This window comes from Microcaecilia unicolor, chromosome 4, assembly GCF_901765095.1.
Source record: "Microcaecilia unicolor chromosome 4, aMicUni1.1, whole genome shotgun sequence".
NCBI classification, from domain to species: Eukaryota; Metazoa; Chordata; class Amphibia; order Gymnophiona; family Siphonopidae; genus Microcaecilia; species Microcaecilia unicolor.
Genome location: NC_044034.1, coordinates 153,279,285 through 153,289,113, shown reverse-complemented (window position 1 = coordinate 153,289,113; position 9,829 = coordinate 153,279,285). Strand labels below are relative to the sequence as shown.

The 9,829-nt window shown below is 44.0% G+C and overlaps 1 long non-coding RNA gene across 1 annotated transcript; it reads right to left on the bottom strand.

Annotated features, from left to right (window-relative positions):
* Window positions 1-3,865: 3,865 nt before the first annotated feature.
* Window positions 3,866-8,291, bottom strand: LOC115468781. Its single transcript, XR_003941917.1, has 3 exons — window positions 8,221-8,291; window positions 7,932-8,109; window positions 3,866-3,954 (listed from the first exon to the last, which is right to left on the bottom strand). It is a non-coding gene; the product is annotated as an uncharacterized LOC115468781 (long non-coding RNA).
* Window positions 8,292-9,829: the final 1,538 nt, after the last annotated feature.

The following is a 9,829-nucleotide window of genomic DNA, read 5'->3' as shown; positions in this document are numbered from 1 at the left end:
CCAAATGCTGACGTCTCACTTTTTGGACGGCTATCTCTTTTGAAAATGAGCCTGATAGTAACATAGTAAATGATGACAGATAAAGACCTAAACGGTCCATCAAGTCTGCCCAACAAGATAAATTCATTTTACATGGTATGTGATACTTTATATGTATACCCAAGTTTGATTTGTCCTTGCCATTCTCAGGGCACAGATCATAGAAGTGTGCCCAGCACTCTTCTTGTACTAAAAGTTCTGAAGCTAACGTCAAAGCCCCTTAAAATTTACACTCCAGCCCATCCATATCTATTCAGTTACGATCAGGGCGTAGACCGTAGAACTCTGCCCAGCACTGCTTCCCAATTATCGACATTGCCACCCAATCTCCTCTAAGATTCCGTAGATCCATTCCTTCTAAACAGGATTCCTTTGTGTTTATCCCATGCATGTTTGAATTCCATTGCCTTTTTCATCTCCACCACCTCCCGCGGGAGAGCATTCCACGTAGCTACCACCCTTTCCGTGAAAAAAATACTTTCTGACATTACTCCTGAGTCTGCCCCCCTTCAACCTCAATTCATGTCCTTTAGTGGTACCTTTCAAATGTAATTTTGTCCTTTATAATAGTCTCTACCATTTTGCCTGGCACTGACATCAGGCTCACCAGTCTGTAATTTTCCAGATCTCTGGAACCCTTTTTAAAAATCAGTGTTACATTGGCCACCTCTTTATTTTAAAATGTCAGTTTCCAATGTTTCCATGTGTGTATGTAGTTTATGTTGATGTAGGATGGACTGTTTACTTAGAAATCCATTATCAAGTGCACTCTAAGGCATTATTTAGGAATATACCAAAGCAGTCAGTCGGTTAGCGTGGCTTCTAAGCACATGCCCTGAACAGTTTTCATACATGCAATGCTTTTGCTGGGAGAAACATTTAGCAAAGATCTAACTGCACTTGCAAACTCTTTCATTTGCAAACAATATTTAGCTTTTCCAACTGGGCAGTTTTCTATCTCTTCTCCCTGCATAAAACACAGCCCTCCTGCCCGAGCTGCAGTGCCCTGACCTGCTCAGGACCCTGTTGACTCAGCAGTTTTCTGATTCCCTCTCCATCTGCACTTATGCCCACATGGCAGGGACATGGGCTGGTCACCGATCCATTGCTGCTTCGGGGGCCCGCATGCCAGAGACTCGTATGAGAAAAGTGCAAAGCTCAAGGCAGGACAGCCAGCAAGGAAAACCCTGTAGTTACTAGGACTGGTCTATGCCCTAAAAATAGTATGGACAAATCAAGATCAGGTATACCTGTACATATGTTGTATCACCTCATACATTATGCAATGAGTTTATCTTCTCAGGCAGATTGGATGGACCGTACAGATTTTTATCTGCCGTTATCTACTATGTTACTATGAAATGTTATGCTACTATGCAACTCAGGTGCTCGGCTCCTGATCCTGCTGCTGCAGCTCCCAATCATACAGATCTGTTGCGTGCCAACAGCGCCAAGCTTCAGAGACCAGCAGACTGCTCCGCCAAGAATCTATGGCTGCTCCAGACCTCCTGTTAAATTTCGCCTGCTAAAGATAGGCAGTCCTTGCTGTGCATCCCTCAGAATGTACATTTGAATACAAAACAGCTGATTTAAATACATTAACATGCAATTCCCAGTGTCTGCTGCCGCAAATGGTAAAAAGCCCGCAGAGCCCCTCTGTGCATTTCCCCATTGAATAATGTACTCACTAAACTGGCAGGAACCAGTCAAGAAAGCACGTTGCTGGCCTGGTAAATTTAGTGCATCTCCCCCTTAGTGCCTTCTAAATAGGAGGCGGTAAATGCTCCTACGTTAACCCTGAATTATCCAGTGAGCGCACGCTAATGCGAATGCTCTTGCTGGATAATGCAAGAACTCCCACTCTCTGCACATGACACACTCCCAAAACATATTTTTAGAAAGTAGTTAACATGTGCTTAGCATGCACAGACATAATACTGCAAAACGCTTTAATGTGTTATGCAGTACACTGCTTTTCCCCCATTATGTGTGTGTTGGGGCTTAACGCCCTTCAGTAATGGGGTCCCTGGATAGAGACCAGGCTTTGTTAATTATAATACTATCTGGGAGTGTAATAACTCAACCTACATCTGATATATAGGTGACACTAGTTATTCCATTTATCTTCCATCTTTAAATAAAAGAACTTCCTCATAAAAATGTGCTCAGAAACTTAAATGTGAATAACCCACATTTATACAGCCACTAGTATCTATCATCGCAGATTAGGCTATCTTCAATATAAGATTGCAAAGTTCTTATTTACATAACATGAGTTAATCTTTCTCTGCCAAATCCTTACAGAACAGAAAACTCCACTCTTTTCCATTCCAATAAACTGGAATTAAAGCCTGTGCTTTGATAGATATGACTGTTCTCTTTTTCTTTTTCATATGCTCAATACTCCATACATGAAAAGATCCAATATCCCAATTCAAATCCAAGTTTCACCACCTGAGTGACTTCTTCAAGGGAAAAGTTGGCCACTTCTCCACTTTTTAAAATTTCAGCATTTTTCCCCCAGTGTTCATAGGCATCAGCTACCTGCCAGCCTTGAACCTATGACCTGGTGTGGGAAGCCAGCTGCCTTCCAGGAAGGGATATTCCTACTCTTTAAACACTGCATTTTTTTCTCTTAGGCCCCACATCTTTGTTGTAAGGATTTTTTGGGAATTGAACCCATGGTATTGGGACTAGAAACTTGTGGCTGAACCACAGAAGCTGCTTAATTAAACTTCAGCTTTTTTTTCCTCCACCAGTTTTAATAGCTATCAGGCACAAGCTAGTCTTGAACCTCTCTGACCTTTGGGTTAGGTGACAGCTGCCTTGCAGGAGAAGCTACTCTACTGTACCTCTTGAAAACAGATAAACAAGTTTAAGTTTCAAGTTTATTTAAGACTGTCACCATTGAGGAGGCTTACAATCTAAATTACACAAAGTGTGCCCAAAAAGACAACATTTTCTAAAGACAAAACCCTGATACAAATGGGAGGAGGGTAGAACTACAATCCAAATAGTAAAGAAGGGAAAGTTAAAACATAAGGTATATTTTCAGGGCTTTTTTTGAGGGGGGTACTTGGGGGTACTGAATACCGGCACCTTTTCCACTGTCTGCTAAAATTGACCCATGGATCCCAAGTTTTAATGAAAGAGCTCAGGCTCTACACACCAATTCTGCCTTCAATAGGTTTTGTGACTGATTGCAGGAGGCCTGGCTACTGTGGGGTGGGTCCAGTACCGTAGCGAGGGCGGCTGACACCCGGGGCGGTTCGCCGCTGCGTACCCTCCCCCCCGGGTGCAGCACGGCGCACCCCCCCTTGGCGCGCGCACACACCCACCCCGGTGTGCACACCCCCCCTGGAGCACATTCTTACCAAAGGGGGCGCGCAGGAGGGCTACTCCGCCCCGAGTGCACGTCGCTGGGAGCTGCATTGGCTCCGCTGGTTCCCTGCTCTCTCTGCCCCGGAACAGGAAGTAGCCTGTTCCAGGGCAGAGAGAGCAGGGAACTAGCGGAGCCGACACCCCCCCCAGCAGCATGCACCTGGGGCGGACCGCCCCACCGCCTCCCCCTTCCTACGCTACTGGGTGGGTCCCTCAGTAATTACCCCACCCCTGAAGGGTGGCCTGGCATTTGAGTACCGGCACTTTTTTTGCTAGAAAAAACACGCTGTATATTTTTATTGTGTCTTCAGTCACAGCAGATTCCACAGAAACCAAATAGGAGAAGCTTAAGGAGCAGAACAAGCATTCTTAAAAAGAGATGTTTTCAATTCAATTTTAAATGTTTGCAAAGATTGACATTGCAGTAGCAAATTCCAAAGTTCTGGGGCCTGAACAGAAAAGATACTGTGTCTGGTATGTTCATAGGTTATCTCTTTATGTGTTGGGACATTGAAACGGTGATGTTGAGCAGACCTAAGTGAACGCAAAGGAATATACAGAATTAGGTCTCGTGCTAAATATAGTGGTTCGTTTGTAATACTAATTTTAAATACTAACAATAGAATTTTGTATGCTATGCGGTGCATTATTGGTAACAGTGAGCATTTTTCAAATGAGGTGTAACTTGGTCAAATTTTTTAAGATCATTGATGATCTTAATGGCCATATTCTGGACAATTTGTAATCGCTGGCCATCTTTGATGTGAATACCCATATAAAGTCAGTTGCGCTAATCTAATTGATTTATAACCAGTGAATGCATGAGAATATTCATTGCTGAGGGATAAATCAAAGGCTGAATAGATCAAAGAGTATGGTCTGCTGAGATTAAAACCCATGACCCTGTACATCAGAGACAAGAGGACTTGCAGCTGGCAGTAGTACCTGAACCATACATTATGATGGTATCAGGTGAGTTCCCACCCAGACAGTTCCCACGCACCAATTCCCACCTAGGACAATTCCCCCGGGACAATTTCCACTTAAGGGGGGCAATTCTCACCAAGGACTCCCCCGCCCCCCTGGTCATTTTCCACCCTCCCTGGCCTCTTTTTTTAACCAACCTTAGCTTCTTTCTTGTATTGGGTCCCATAAGTCCTGGCGGTGCTTTTTTATTTTTTTTTAACACATCTGGATCTAGGAGGTTAGAGCAGCATATGTATGTACACAGAGGACGTATAATAACGGAATAACTTTTCATAGGTAGAGTAGTATTTCTTGTAAATCATAATCAGTGTGTCATGTTGAGGGGCTGAATTAGGTTGAAACCTAGTTTGGGTGTGTGGGTGTGTGGGGGGGGGGGCATTGCCACCCCATATGAACTGCAGTTTGTGTATATATATATATATATATTTATTTATTTCCTTATTTATGACATTTAGATCCTGGATTAAACATGAATTAGATTGAATCCTAGTTTGGCGGTGTGTGTGGGAGGGGTGTAGGTACAGTAGTAATTTGTTATAAATTGTAATCAGTGTGTCATTTTGACGGACTGAATTAGGTTGACACCTAGTTTGGGGGTGTGGGAGGGATTGCCCCCCTCCACATGAACTGCAGTTTGTATTTATCTATTTATTTATTTACTTATTTATGACATTTAGATCCTGGATTAAACATGAATTAGGTTGAAACCTAGTTTGGGGGGTGTGGAGGGAATTGCCCCCCCCCCCCATATACAAACTGTATGTCTGGAAGGGGAAAAGGTTGTGTAAAAGATAATGTTGGGGGAGTGTGAGTGGGTACTGCCCCCCCCCCCAATGATCTGGAAGAGAAAAGGGAGGGAGATTACTTGTCCTAGTGTGTTTTGTATTTTGGGGGTTATGGGTGTGAATTGTCCTCCCTGGTGTGGTGGGAATTGGTTCAATGGGAATTGTCCTAGCTCGGAATTGTCCAGATGGGAATTGGTGGGTGGGAACTGTCCCGTGGGAACTGACCTAGAACTGTTATGATATATGGTTATATAAAAAGACTGTATGGATGGGGAGAGTAAACATGGAACACTTCCAAGAAAAAAAAACCCCTCTGCCTGTTGAAAACACCTACAATTAAATCACAAATGTATGAAATACTACAAAAATCATAAACCATTAACCCCCTAATTCTATAAAAGTCACCAAAATTTGTTTACAAGTTTAATTGAATAATGAGCCAATTAGTGCCAATAATTGACTTTTTAACAAGCAGTTATTGGCACTAATCAGAATTAATTGGAACATGTGTGTAAATTTAGGTGTGAGATTCATGCCTACATTTTGCACGCAAGTAAATAAAAAGGGGCATAGAAATAGGAGGGTCATGACAGAATGGGGGTGTTCCTAACATTTATGCATGTTATTATATAATACTGGGGTACGCGCCTAAATTAAGTGCATTTGTACCATGTTTCAGTTGGTGCAAATGATCACACCTAAAGTTAGGCGTGACTCCTGGACTTAAGCGCTATTCTATAAGCCCGCCTAACTTTAAGTGTGGCTTATACAATAGCACTTTTTTCAGTGCCGATTTTTATATAGAATCTAGTCCTAATAGCAAAAGGGAAGAAGTATCAGCATATAAGTGAGCTTCCAATCAAAAAGAGCCACACATAATGAATATGTCATGTAAATGATGGATCAAATGCCATCATATAGTGCTTCCCAGTGTGTCATAGTGAACTATACAAATAAAAGAAACCATCCCACAAAAGATTTTTGTCACTAAATCCAGTATATAACAAAATATGAGGAATAATCAATCTCCACTCAAATGGAAGTAATACCCATCTGTGCCACAGATATCAAGTGTCCTACACTGCATCCTGTTTTGGCTATCCTTCGTCAGGGACAGAAGAAACAGTGATTGAAGGCTCCCAAAAAACTTGGAATGAGGTGGCATCCTTCAAAATGGTGGACTGCTGTTTCTTCTGGCCATATTGAAAAATAGAAACATGATGGCAGATAAGGGCCAAATGACCCATGCAGTCTGCCCTTCCTCAGTAACCACTAGCTCCTCCTTCTCCTAAGGGATCCCACGTGCCTGTCCCATGCTTTCTTAAATTCTGACACAGCCCTCATCTCCACGACCTCCACTGGGAGGCCATTCCACGCATCTACCACCCTTTTTTGTGAAATAGTATTTTCTTAGATTCTTCCTAAGCCTGTTTCCTCTTAACTTCATCCTATGCCCTCTCATTCCACAGTTTTCTTTCATTTGGAAAAGGCTCACTTCCTGTGCATTAATGCCACTGAGTTATTTAAACATCTCTATCATATCCCTTTTCTCACCTCTCTTCCAGCGTATACATGTTGAGGTCCATGAGTCTGTCCCCATATGTTTTATGACAGAGACCGTTTACCAGTTTGGAAGCTGCCCTCTGGACCGACTCCATCCTGTTTGTATCTTTCCTTAGGTGCGGTCTCCAGAATTGCATTCAGTACTTCAAATGGGGCCTCACCAGAGACTTATGCAAGAGCACTATCACCTCTTTTTTCCTGCTGGTCATCCCTCTCCTTATGCACCCAAGTATCCTTCTGGCTTTGACTGTCAACTTTTCTACCTGCTTGGCCACCTTCAGATCTTCGGACAAAATCACCCCCAAAACAATTCTGAAATTCTCACCTGGTACAGCTTGACGTTAGGCACCTTTGTTCCTTGGCAGTAAGCCCTGAGGTTATTGCCAGTTGATGACAGTTTTGTTGGACCCATGGCAGGCTGGAGAGATCATTGTTTTTGTATGTTTATTTTGCTCAGGTAAGGTTTATTATACCAGTATACTGTGTATGTTGTATTCTTTTGGGACTGAGCTGCCCCCTCCCTGCCTCCTGGATTGGGTGGGGTGAACTGGATGTGGGGCCAGGGTTGCCTATGTTATGTTATGCATAACATTTAACCCAAAAATGTTTTATCAGTGACCAGTGCTCCCCTTTATCTCATACCTCTTTCAGGAAGTGCACATAAGGGATAATTCTTGGCTTTAATGGCTGACCTCCATTAACTGCTGGTCCCAGTTTTGTTTGGCAAATACAGGAAGCAGTTTACATGGCTACGCACTGCTCTGCTTCCTTAGGCCTTCTGAAATAGTATTATTGTAATGGGATAATACAGATTAGGGACAATTCCCTGAGGAAGGTCAGCACTTTGATGACTGACTTATTTCCTTTTCCTGCCCTACTGCGTCTGATAATGGATCTCGCCACAGACACACACACCCTTTGTATCTAGAGAGTCCCTCAGCAGGGAGGTCTTAGGCTTCTGCCCTGGCTCTGACCAGACGCAAGATTCTTTGATGCAATAAAAATAGCAATCGCTGAATTATGTCTCATGCACTGCCTGGATATCTGTAAACTGTTATATTCTTATTTGGCTGTAGCACGCACAAAGTCAATATAGGCCCCACTCTTTCAAACCTAATACATTGTTATTTATGGCTCATATTCCAATTTCAAGTGCCCGGAAGTGCCACCCCTTACCCTCTCAGCTCTTGCAATCAGTCCAAAACCCCTCTCGGCCTGTTGAACAGGAGCCTGAGATCATGGAATACAGCAGGCGCTTCTCCCAAACTCGCTCATTGCCAGCACAACAAGGATTAATCCAGGAGACAGGCCAAAGGATAGTTGTGCTTAGTTCTTTGCTTCTGCTTCACACCTACTGAACAGCAATGTTGCAGGACCAACCACAAGATAACATATCCCCAGTAATAAAAAAAAAACCTGTACAAAGTTAAACAATGAGGATTTATACCATGAATCAGTTAGATACCTGCTGACTCAAAGTAAGAGAACATCCATAGATGAGTAAGACACATGAGTGTAGGCAGCATTTCCATGAGTGTTAGTATCTGTAGAACAAATGCACAAGTCAACAAGACAGAGAAAGGTCAGTTTCAGAATTGCCAAGTTACCCTGTTCCAGCAGTGAGACCAGTCCTGGTTTCAAACTATCAATGCTGCAGGTCCCATAACACATCAGGATGGGGTTGTCAGAAATCCAGAATGGTCCTATAATCTTACTGCTGAAACTAAGTAACATGGCAGCTCTGCGGATTTACAGAAGTACCAGCATAACACAAGAAAGACAAAATTCTATACAAGTCACCTAAAGTTAGATGCTGACGTTAGCTTTTACGTACCAATATTTTGACGCAGTTGCCTCTGCTATGTCAGTGGCTGGTGTAAATGTCTGCGACTAAATGTTGCCGTTGCGGGCGAAAAAAAGGCTGTAAATAGTCATGGCCATGTGGTAAGATTAATCTTGACCACATGGCCATGCGGGGGGTGGGGAGGGACACAACCACTACCCATTGAGGTGGCGAAAAGGGCTCCCGTGCAGTGGCGTACCAAGGGCGGGGCGGTGGGGGCAGTCCGCCCCGGGTGCATGCTGCTGGAGGGTGCAGAGAGCAGCCGTGCCTGTCGGCTCCGCTGGTTCCCTGCTCCCTCTGCCCTGGAACAGGTTACTTCCTGGGCAGAGGGAGCAGGGAGCCAGTGGAGCCGACAGCTGCGCGGCTGCTCCCAGCAACTAAGAATTCACTGGGGGAGGGGGCTTTATGCACCGGGGGGTGTCATTGTGCCGGGGGGGTGTCGTGCTGCAGCCGGGGGGGGGTGCGCAGCGGCAATCTGCCCCATGTGACAGCCGACCTAGGATCGCCACTGCTCCCACGCTAACCCAGCGGTAACTGGGTAGCATGCCAAGTACTGCTGGGTAAGCACTGTGCTAAAAAATATGGATCAATTTTCCCTAGTATAGGCAATATTTTTTATTTTTTGTTACATTTGTACCCCGCACTTTCCCACTCATGGCAGGCTCAATGTGGCTTACATATACTTATTTGTACCTGGGGCAATGGAGAGTTAAGTGACTTGCCCAGAGTCACAAGGAGCTGCCTGTGCCTGAAGTGGGAATTGAACTCAGTTCCCCAAGACCAGAGTCCACCACCCTAGCCACTAGGCCACTTGGGCCAGAACTACTGCTGGCACTCGTGTTGGGCCAGCAATAGCTCCAGATTAGCGTGCGTTGGGCTTACCACCACTTTGTAAAAGGGCCTTTTAGTGTGTAAATGTCGGGCATGCCCCAACCCACCCCTCCCAAGTGTACACTCTCTTGCAATTAAGTATGATAGATTTTAGGTTTACATCTCTTTATTAACTTGGAAAGCAAACAAATATATCATACAAATATAACCTCAAGGAAGAACCAAATGTACAACATTTTATAATTAAAACCCTTTGCCCTCCCATAAGAAATGCATCCTCCTCCCAAAACTGTCATGACACCTTCTACGACAAAGTCGCAGCCAATCCCCTGTAAACTCACTCTTAAGCGCTATAGATTTTGAATGTTATGTTTATAGACTAGCAAATTACTGCTGATTA